Source organism: Saccostrea echinata, unplaced genomic scaffold, assembly GCF_033153115.1.
Source record: "Saccostrea echinata isolate AGI-Se365-2 ecotype Australia unplaced genomic scaffold, CSIRO_AGI_Sech_v1 ptg000036l, whole genome shotgun sequence".
Classification (NCBI taxonomy): Eukaryota; Metazoa; Mollusca; class Bivalvia; order Ostreida; family Ostreidae; genus Saccostrea; species Saccostrea echinata.
In genome coordinates, this window is record NW_026889785.1 from 9,332,132 (window position 1) to 9,342,359 (window position 10,228).

The 10,228-nt window shown below is 32.7% G+C and overlaps 1 long non-coding RNA gene across 2 annotated transcripts; it reads right to left on the reverse strand.

Moving 5' to 3' along the window:
- Positions 1 to 1,706: 1,706 nt before the first annotated feature.
- LOC133199757 (uncharacterized) lies at positions 1,707 to 10,019 on the reverse strand. Of its 2 annotated transcripts, none has more exons than XR_009722837.1 (4): positions 9,992 to 10,019; positions 6,683 to 6,721; positions 6,090 to 6,125; positions 1,707 to 2,015 (listed from the first exon to the last, which is right to left on the reverse strand). It is a non-coding gene; the product is annotated as an uncharacterized LOC133199757 (long non-coding RNA). The 2 variants fall into 2 exon arrangements; XR_009722838.1 differs by lacking the exon at positions 9,992 to 10,019 and adding an exon at positions 9,714 to 9,728.
- Positions 10,020 to 10,228: the final 209 nt, after the last annotated feature.

Genomic DNA, 10,228 nt, shown 5'->3' on the forward strand with positions numbered 1-10,228 from the left:
ATAAACAAATTTCAATATCGCAAGGGCATACCCTAGTTAGAATTAAAACTTTCAGTAATAAATTATATCTATATAACTTGTAGTTCATGAAAAGTGCTGCTGCTTTAAATAGAATTCGCATTTTATTTGTTTAAATTTCAAGTTATTTGGCCCTAGTCGAAATATGTGTGACCTTTACCATGTATTTTATTTATTTATTTAGTAATACTCTCGATTTTAGGAAAGCAGCAGCACTTCTCAAGTTAAGGAATGTTTCTGTTATGCACATTCAAAAAATGGTCAAGATCTATTAAGTGTATGCCCTTGCGAAAAGGCGATTTAATGAGGCACCTCGGCGTGAAACATGCACACCCTGTACACAAAAACATGGTAGAATTAATTCAATACACTCTCTCTATGATTTTTAAATAATGACACTAAACAAAGGTTTCAGATTTGTATTAATGGTCTACCTAAGATTTGCAAATAATATTCTGTTTAATAATAAAATGCGTTTTTCACTGTGGAAAAATTACTTGATCCGCCTCTCACTGCACATAAAATGCGTCAAATTTTACCATGATGACGTCATGTCGACAAGTGCATTGCGATCAGTGACTTGTTTCTATCTTGCTGTGTGTGATTTAACTAGCGACGAATATGAATGCAGTGGTAAGTTTTGATGTAGTTTATCACTCTTATGCAGTTTGAAATCGCAAATTATTTCATTTTCTATTGTTATGAGGCATTGCTATATTTGTGCGATGTCACAGTAGACATTTCCCGTATAAATTAGACCCCGCCCCCTTTATGCAGCCTTAAAGAGCTGCGAAATTGTTCATACGTAGAGCATTCTCTTGTGTATCGAATCAACTGAGAGACATAAACCCCAGGTGATAAGGGTATATTACTACATAAGTAAGGAAAGTTGACGATTGAAAAGTTAAAGTCATCACGTTTATCATAAAGTTTTGTTGTTAGGATACCATTAACGTCTTTTTCTAGTAAAATATCTAAATATGATACGGCTGTGTCAGAATCTGTGATATCTTTATTTCAAGCTCACTGGGATATATCGAGTCGACATATGAATGAAAGTAAATATTGTTAATTGACAATACGTCGACGTTATATCGAAATGTCGAGTTGAAGGCCACAGCAAATGTTTTCTTTTTCATGTAGAAGTTTTTGAATAAAATCTGCTTCATATGAATACAAAAACAGGTCTGCTAATAAGGGGGCGCAATTGGTACCCATAGAAATTCCAACAGATTGTTGGAAGACCTGATCTCCAAAAACTACATAGATATTGTCAATCATAAACTCAAGCATCTTTTTAATATCAGCTTCAGAGTACTTGTGCGTACAATCAGAGTGCTTTTTAACAAAATAATTTTGTAAATGACCAATAACAAGGTAAATGTATAAGCTTCTTGTAAAACGACAGTCACAGCCCGTCAAAATGGATTTATTTGTCCTAAATTCGTTTTTATTTACCCAATTTCCGTTGACTGGCATCGAAAGAGAAGGTAATCAAATACTATGTTGAGCGCAATGAAAAGTCAAAAGATAATTAATCAAAACTCCTTGGATGTTTTCCACGACCTACAATAAAAACCTCCCTACAATAAAAACCTCCCATTTCGATGCCAGTCAACGGAAGCTGGGTAAATAAACGCGAATTTAGGACAAATCAAATCATTTTTTAAAATAAAAAATATTCTAAATTGAGATGCACTGTTTTATTCAAGGCAGGAATTTTTATGCAATGAGCTTCCAAAGACAAAATTTTGAAGAATTGATATTCGTTAAAGGCCGTGGCACAAAAGGAAGGAGAGAGGCACTTCCATTAACATAACATTCAGGGAAAAAGCACGTAAAGAGTTTCATAAGCCCTTGTCTAAATCGAATTTTCACATCTTAGATAAAAGAGAGATGAATACTTCTTCAGCATTATTAAACACATGCACACATGCATCTCCTACGCCACCGGCTCCAACAGCAGCAATCTATTCTAGCCGTTCTCTGTGAATCTCCTGTCAATGAAATACAACTCTTTATTTTCGTACTTCAATAAAGGCGTAATATAGTCCAATTTCCTTCAGGGTTACATACAATTTAAAAAAAACAACAAATATTCGTACTAACACCTTTGAATGATATATTTGTAAAGAATGAAATAGTAAAATTACTATTTTACTCTTTGAAAAAAGAAAAATTCATTTAGAAACAGAAAACTGCATATGTTTATAATGTCCTGCAAGGAATATGGCTGGAGCATATAGAGTTTTTCATGTCCTTCCGTCGCTTTGTGTTAAGCTCGGTTCAAAACTCAGTTTCAAAAAAAAAAAACATTCAAGATATTTTTTATCAAACTTCCTATGCTAATACATATTGATGTAATCTATTCAACTGCATCAACATTTTTTTGACTTTGAACTTTCCTTTGACATTGACCTCGCTTTTCTTAATTAAATGTTTAGCTCAGATTTAAAGAAACCATTCAAGAGAGTGTTATCAAACTTCACTTGCTGATTCGTGATGAAGTCAGCTTTTCAACTGCATCAATTATTTATTATTATTAAATTATTTATAAACCTTAACTTGATATCACTTTTCTTAAATTAGTGTTATGCTCAGTTTTAAAGAAACCATTCAAGACATTGTCATCAAACTTCATTTGCTGATACATACTGATGAGAGCTATTCAACTGCATCAATATTTTTTGACCTTGGCCTTTCCTTTGACCTTGATCTCACTTAAATTAGTATTTAGCTCTGTTTTAGAGAAACCATTCAACATAGTATAATCAAACTTCATATTCTGATACAAGGGTTGTTTTATTTATTGATGTAAGCTAATCAACCTCATCAACATTTTTTGACCTTGACATTCCTTTGACATTGACCTCACTTTCTTAAATACTTAGCACAGTTTTATAGAAACCATTCATGATGTTTTTATCAAACTTCAAATGCTCATACCTTCTGACCTAAGCTTTTCAACTGCATTAACATTTTTTGAGTTTGACTTTTCCTTTGACATTGGCCTCACTTGTGAAATTAGTGTTTAGCTGAGTTTTTGATAAACCACGCGAGATGTTTTATCAAACTTAATACGTATTAGTCAGAACTATTAAACTGCGTTATCTTAAACCTTCCTGTGACCTTGACCTCACTTTTCTTAAATTTCCATTTTGCTTAGTTTTAAAGAAACCATTTAAGATATTTTTATGTAAGCTTATGCACTTGAACATAATTTGGTGGAAATTTATCATCTATATCAAATTTATTTCAATTTGAAAGATACTATTCAGATATTCCCATTAAACTTCATACACTTATACAAATTTTCACGTTACATAACTGATAAACCCTCGGCGGGGCATTCATCTCCTATGGACATATTTATAGTTTTCTCAATGTTTCCCTACCACACATACGTTTACTCCTAGAATGGAAATGTTTAGACTCTACGAGCTTGCATCATTGCCTCACGAAAATGTGATTTTACATCATTTGTTTTTGATGTGTTGATATATATATAGTTTCTTTTGTTAAGTCACAGGTATTACAGAATCCCCCATAAAAAAAACTCGTTTCTTTTCAATATGTGATGAAAAATCTTCACAAAAATGACTGAAAGACCACGGGTCTCTCAGGTGCTACACCAGAATCTTGGAATTCGACTGCAGCAACTGGGCGACGGGCCCTTTAAAAAGACTTGAAAATTATTTTTTTTTCGCTAGAATCAAAAGACTGTGAACTAAGGATTCGAGTTGCAACTGTAATACATGGTGGACATACTTGCTATTTATTCAGTTTTGGAAATGAACGGTTACCTGTTACTTTCTAAAGTTATGACAACAGTCCATATCAAATATGTTTGCATTAAATCGCTTTTAAACTGTTATAATACGTAGTAAATTGTGAATGCCACATGCATGTTGCAAATGTATGGTAAACGTGTTAGATATAACATGATGCGTTACTAACGTGTACAACAAAGTTTTAGTACACCTTAAGTTCGTGCACGTTTTTCATGTTTAGGTGTACATTTCCTCGATATTTTATATATACACAATAACATTAAAACAAAGCGTTCCTTAAATGTGTAAAATTGTTTTTGTTGCAATAATGTACCCTCTCCGCTATTTTTTATCTCTTGTTTTCAGGAGAGGGCTAACAATTCCAACAGGATCTCCGTAATGGTATTAATATCTTTTTGAATACGGGCGACTGCACGCAAAATAAAATACTTTCAGATTCAACTTCGTTCCAATAAGACTTATTTTTTTATCCATTACCAATAACCTAGCCCTTTCTGCACTAAAACAAAGTAAAATAATTCTGCATGGCTACCGGTCGTCTTTCTTAACAGCCATGACAGTTTTCGTTGAAATTTAGAAAGGCTTGATAAAGTAAATGTCTATGTTTAATACTAGTGTTGTATGGTATCACTAAATATCGATGATTAAAAGCATTCCATATGAAATATTTTTCAAAAACAGTGATTTTTATGCTTAAAATAAGAGGATTCCTAATAGATCTGCTCCCTAGAACCCGAATTCTCATTGGCTGGCCTAAAATAATTCGATCGAAGTCAGTAGAAATGGTGGATATATTCAAGTTGTGATGTTGACATACACAAAAAATAACCGATATAGGAATTATTCTGCGTATTTTTGGATCAACTCATGTCTTACGTGTACAGAACTACATTTTTTGAGTTAAGGTAAGAAACACTAACCAAATAGCCACAAAATTTATGCGGTAGTGAATCTGTACTTGCACAATCACGGAGATCCTAAGGAGTTTTAGCCCTTTCCCAATAAAAAATGATCGGAGGCGGCTACATTATTGCAGCTAATGTGCTTATAAAAATAATTTTTTATGATATAGAAATATAATAAATACTAGAGCAAAGCTCATTGCTGGAGCAACAAGCAGGTCTTCCGTCCAATTCTACGAAGAAAATGAAGGACAGAAATTAAATTATATTTAAAAAAGAACACAGTTTTCAAGAGCACTCGACTTATAATAATGTGAGAAGTCTTAGGGACTTTTTTCATAAAATAACAAGCTGATGTTTGAAAAAAAAAAAACAACAACCCACTGGTAAAGTCTCGGTTTGACCGGGAGTGACATCGATCGACGAAAAATAAAGATGTCTCTTATGACATTAATCATTCAAATTCGTGCCAATACCTACAAAAATAAGCCTTTTCTGACTATTTCCGGTTTAACCGTGATGTTGATCAACAAAAAATGAGATCGGGCGCTTCCGGTGACTCAGATTACCCAATTACGTGTCAAAAACTACATAAATGTGCATTTTCTGACCACTTCCGGTTTTACATTCTCACCAACAGCTACTTGATATTTTGAACAATTTCCTTCAATAATGTGTCGCAAATTATCAATAGTTATTGAAATATTGAGAAAAACCTTCGGCGCCTCTCTAGATCCCTTATTTTAGGGGCTAGCCCCGTTTTTTCTTATTCGATGAAAGATCTTGTAGTTTTGCACAAATATTGTTCTACATGTCTTAACAAATTACTTACAGACAAAGAAATATTGTAGAAAAAGCGTTGTAAATTTCGAAATTTTCAATATGCCTTTTTTCGGAACATAGCGAGCGCCGACGTGCGTCATTTCCGGTAAAAATTAAATGCGTTACGCATATCTACAGACCTAGGTCTATCATACCTGAAAGTTTCAAGTTTCTATTTAGAGCCATCCATGAGAAAATTTCCGGACAACCCGACCCTTTAAAAGTTTTTAAATCGACATTATCTCCGGACCGGAAGTGAGTACATCCAAAAAGAAAAAAAAACTCAGAAGGCCAAAGTGATGATACAAAATTCCTGAAATTTTCACGAAAATCCATCAAGCCATTTTCGAGAAATCGCCTGCACAAAACCCTTAGGAACCCACATCTGTAATGTTAATTTTTTGCGTTTTTATCAAAAGTTCTCTAATACATAAGGCGCTTAAGTATAGAGTTAAACAAATGGAAATTATGTTGTAAAGTGGCATTGATCACTAAACCAGTATGTGAAACGAAAGTTTCTAACGTACTTTAATAAAAATAAAAACAAGTTACTTACCAGTCACAGATTTAGCAACTCGAATGGGAGCCACCACTAGAAAGCAAAACAAAACACAAAAGATCACAAAGAGAAGAAACATACAGAAACAAAACAATTTGAAATGTAAGGAAAAGGAAATTTTTTTAGGGTTCTGCATAAAAATATAGGAATCACATTGTCCATCTGTCCGTACGTACCTACGTATGTTTCAATATATATCCAGGACAGTTTTGTTGTGAACCAATAACACAACCCGTTTTCAACGTAACGTTAATTTAGCAGTTGGTAGTTATACCAGAGTTTTTAAATGCAACGGCGTATTCCACTGGACCGTTGACCTCTTTTCTAATGCTTTTGATTTTTGAGAGGTATAGCTTCGATAATTTGTAAATATATCGCATTTTCGTTTACATTTGACAATTTCCTTAAACAAACTGAAATTCAAATAAATTCAATAGTTTTATGGAATTAATTTGGAATCGTTATACAACTTTTAGATCAAACAAAACTGGATGCTAGCAATTGCAGTAAAGACGAAATTTTTCTACTTTGTAATTCTAACTGAAAAATGTGTAATTTCTTCTTTGCTTCTCGAAATATTTTATGCTTACCATTAAAAGCTTCACCAAGATCTCGCCCTGCAACAGGGGCTGAAAATAACAAAATAGTAGACATACAATATTAACTGAAATTGATTGTTTATGGATTGGAATATATATTTAGCAATGTTCAGAACCGGCATTTCCGTTGGAGACAGCAGACCCTAATAATAATCTCAACCAACAAAATCAGTAGACGGTCTTCCTTTGGAACGAAAAACCTTAATAACTCGTTAAAAATCCTTATGTTGCAAAACATTCATTTTCACAAGGAAGAGAAAGCGCAAAGCTTGTGCGTTTACTGGTTAAAGTAAAAGTAACCCAGATCGCTACTCCTCCAAAATTAAATACACAATTACAAATAATTGAGAAATAAACTGTTTATTAAATATATAGCGAACGGTAAAGTTAGCAATTAATGCAAATAAAATTTAAGATTGATTCAATCTGCTTGCGTTTTGTATTAATACTTAATCATACACATTTGAAAAAATCCGAATTAATTAAACTAAATAATTTTCCATAAATTATTGTGTTTGCAAATTTAAAACGACAGTGTTTGTTTCGTGTATGGCTACTGATCACTGCTTCACACACGATGGTTCCTTGGGCACATGTGATCGCAGGAATGATTATGTAATGGTAAACAAACACAAAACCCGCCAGCATCTTTTCAATTATAGTTTAAATAAAACCCCTTAATATGAGATCGAGAAAAAATACTGTTTTTGATATAAAGATGTCAGTCGAAGCGAATAAAAATTGAAATAATTATTGAGGTAGCGTCTAGGATTAAGACTATCATGATCAAAAACAAAGGTAAGCCCATAGAATCTGAAAGATTCGATTTTCCATTAATTGTTGTGTTTACAAAATGGATTTACTAAGCTCATGTTTGTTTTGTTTACGACTGCAGGTCACTGGTTTACACGCCACTGGTTTCTTTTTATCTCGGCCACGCGCGATCTAGATATGAGTTACAGTACTGTAAATACAAAACAATCAGGCATCGAGCGTGCAGTTAATGACTGTGAATTATTTTACGCTCAAAAGTTTTTTTCTAAAAATTAATATTATTTGCTTTAATGTTAAAAGATATAATTTGTTTCATTCTCTCTCTCCCTCTTATGGAACGCTTGTTTATTTTTAAATAGAGAAAGTTTTAACTGAAAATTCTGTATGGAAACCAATGAGCAAGCTTAAACCTTAATTTGAAGAAAATACTAGGATTCAATGTTGTTAGGTATATTATTTAAAGCAAGTTTACTGTTATACGCATGAAGAGTTCTTCACTAGCCAAATGGAAATTGTTACTTGTTTACGGCTCCATCTTTTTATTCATACAAAACACAAGACTCGAATAAAACAACATTTTCATGAGGTAAAGAAGATAAAAGATCAACTTTTTCAGCGACAGCCATAGCGAAATATTTACCGTTTCTGAGTTATAAAGCAAAAACTTTCAAGGGACCTTGATCCATTATTTAAAGGACAAACCCCTTTTTAGTGGTGTCAAAAGTTGTGCACAACGTTTATTCTATATGTCTTAAAATATTTTTAACTTAAAAGATACAAAAGAAAATGTGTTAATTGTTTGCTCTTTTAGGCCTTGTAAAGTTTGACCCCACTAGTTCCATTTTGAATCTGGAAATCATCAAACAAACACCGATGTGCACGACTACAATGCCTCTATTTCTCAAATTCAATGGTATTTCAGCTCCTGCTTTTATAGTCTCGGAGCCTTTGTCTAGAAACCAAAACCCCACACTTTACAATCAAAGGGGAATAACTTTAAGCGGAAGGGGATTTCTGAAATGAATACCATTATTTTGCAACGTCTATAAACTCTGAAAATTTGAGCAAAATTCTTTGAGAAATAAGCAAGATATTAGGCCTCAAGGTTAGCGTCTGGGAGAAAGAAGAAGAAAAAAAGAATAATCTTAACCAACAGAATCAGTTGGTCTTCTGTTGTGACGGAGGGCCTTAAAAAACCTTGAAAATGATATGATTTCACCAAAAAAAAAACTAATCAGTGATATTGATTTGATTAGATTTAATACAGCCATCTTCAAAAAATTGTTTGGTTGCCTTCTCCCGACCGACCGACTAAAAATTGCCCGACTGAAAACCTTTTTTAAACCACCAGGAAACAATATTCTTTATGCATTCCGAAAAAAAGAGATTGTAAAATTTCAGCTTTAATGTTGAAATTTTCTTGGGGTGGGGGGGGGGGGGGGGGATTTCCCCCATACCCGCCGATCCAATTTGGAAGAGGGGACACAAACATAATTTCAAAGTTGACCCGATATAATTACGTTAAAATACAAAAAGTAATTAAAATGTAAATGAAAAGTTAAGGTCATAACTGATGTTTTTAAAACGTAAAGCACAAATTAAAATTGAAAATATCAAAGCAGAAATTACAGACGTGATGCAGAAAAACGTCACCATTTTGAGGTCTGACTGACTGAAATCAAGGGAAAAGCAAGAGGTATATGTAAAAAGTTCTGGAAAATTTCGATAATGAAGCTGAAATTCATAAAATTTTAATTTTGCTAGGGGCAGTCTTCTTCGTAAACTTTACCTATTTTTCACATAAATAAAAATACTTAAATTTTTGTTAGATAATCATTTTGTCCCTTCAAATTCAGTCGAATTTGAAAGCTACTGGTACTGATACAATCTTTTTTGTACTCAATATCAGATTGATTCTAATATGGGTTAAAAGTTGCTCTGTAAACATTTAGTTTGTAGACAAATTAAACAAAGAAACGATGTCAGAGCAATGCTTTCATATACGTGTTTGCTTGATGGAGGAAACTGAAAGTTACAATACTAAAAGTTTAAGTTTAGAAAAATAAAGTCGGAATAAAAAGGAAATAGCTCAATCCTCCTCATACCTTCTACCTTAATAACAAAGATGTGCCTTAGAACAGTTTTACCATGACTGTTTGCAGAATAAATCTCAAAAAGGGAAAACTCTTATTTATTATTTCAAAGCTATAAAAAATCATTTTAATGGATAAATGAAATTTTAACTTACCAGTTTCAAAAGAAACTAAAAAAAGAAAGAAAGTATGTTGATCATATTTTGGTCTCAACTAAGGCCCATGTTATGTAGTTTAATTAAAGATTACAGATTCTGATGTTTGAGGTTTAAAAACATCAAAATTATGATTCAACATTTCACAATATTGCATAATGCCAATATTACAAATTTAGTATTTACTCGAAGTACTAAAACTTAATAATTAGAACATACTGAATTCAAACTTTTTTAAAGTAAAGGTATAATACTAGGTATAAGCATAAACAACTTACAGAGCAATAAAGCGAGGATCACGATAATCATCATTCTGGTACTCTGGTAGAGAGTTGTATGAAAACACAGTGAAGGGACTTCTATTATATGCACCTACTGTTGACGTTATTAATGTCAATTTATCGATCTATTTTTAAACCTATCAAAATGAATTTTGCTTATCAAAAAGAAATAAATTGCATGTTGAATTTGGAATTCATTTGTGAATACTGCAAAAGAAAAAAAATTGAAAACAT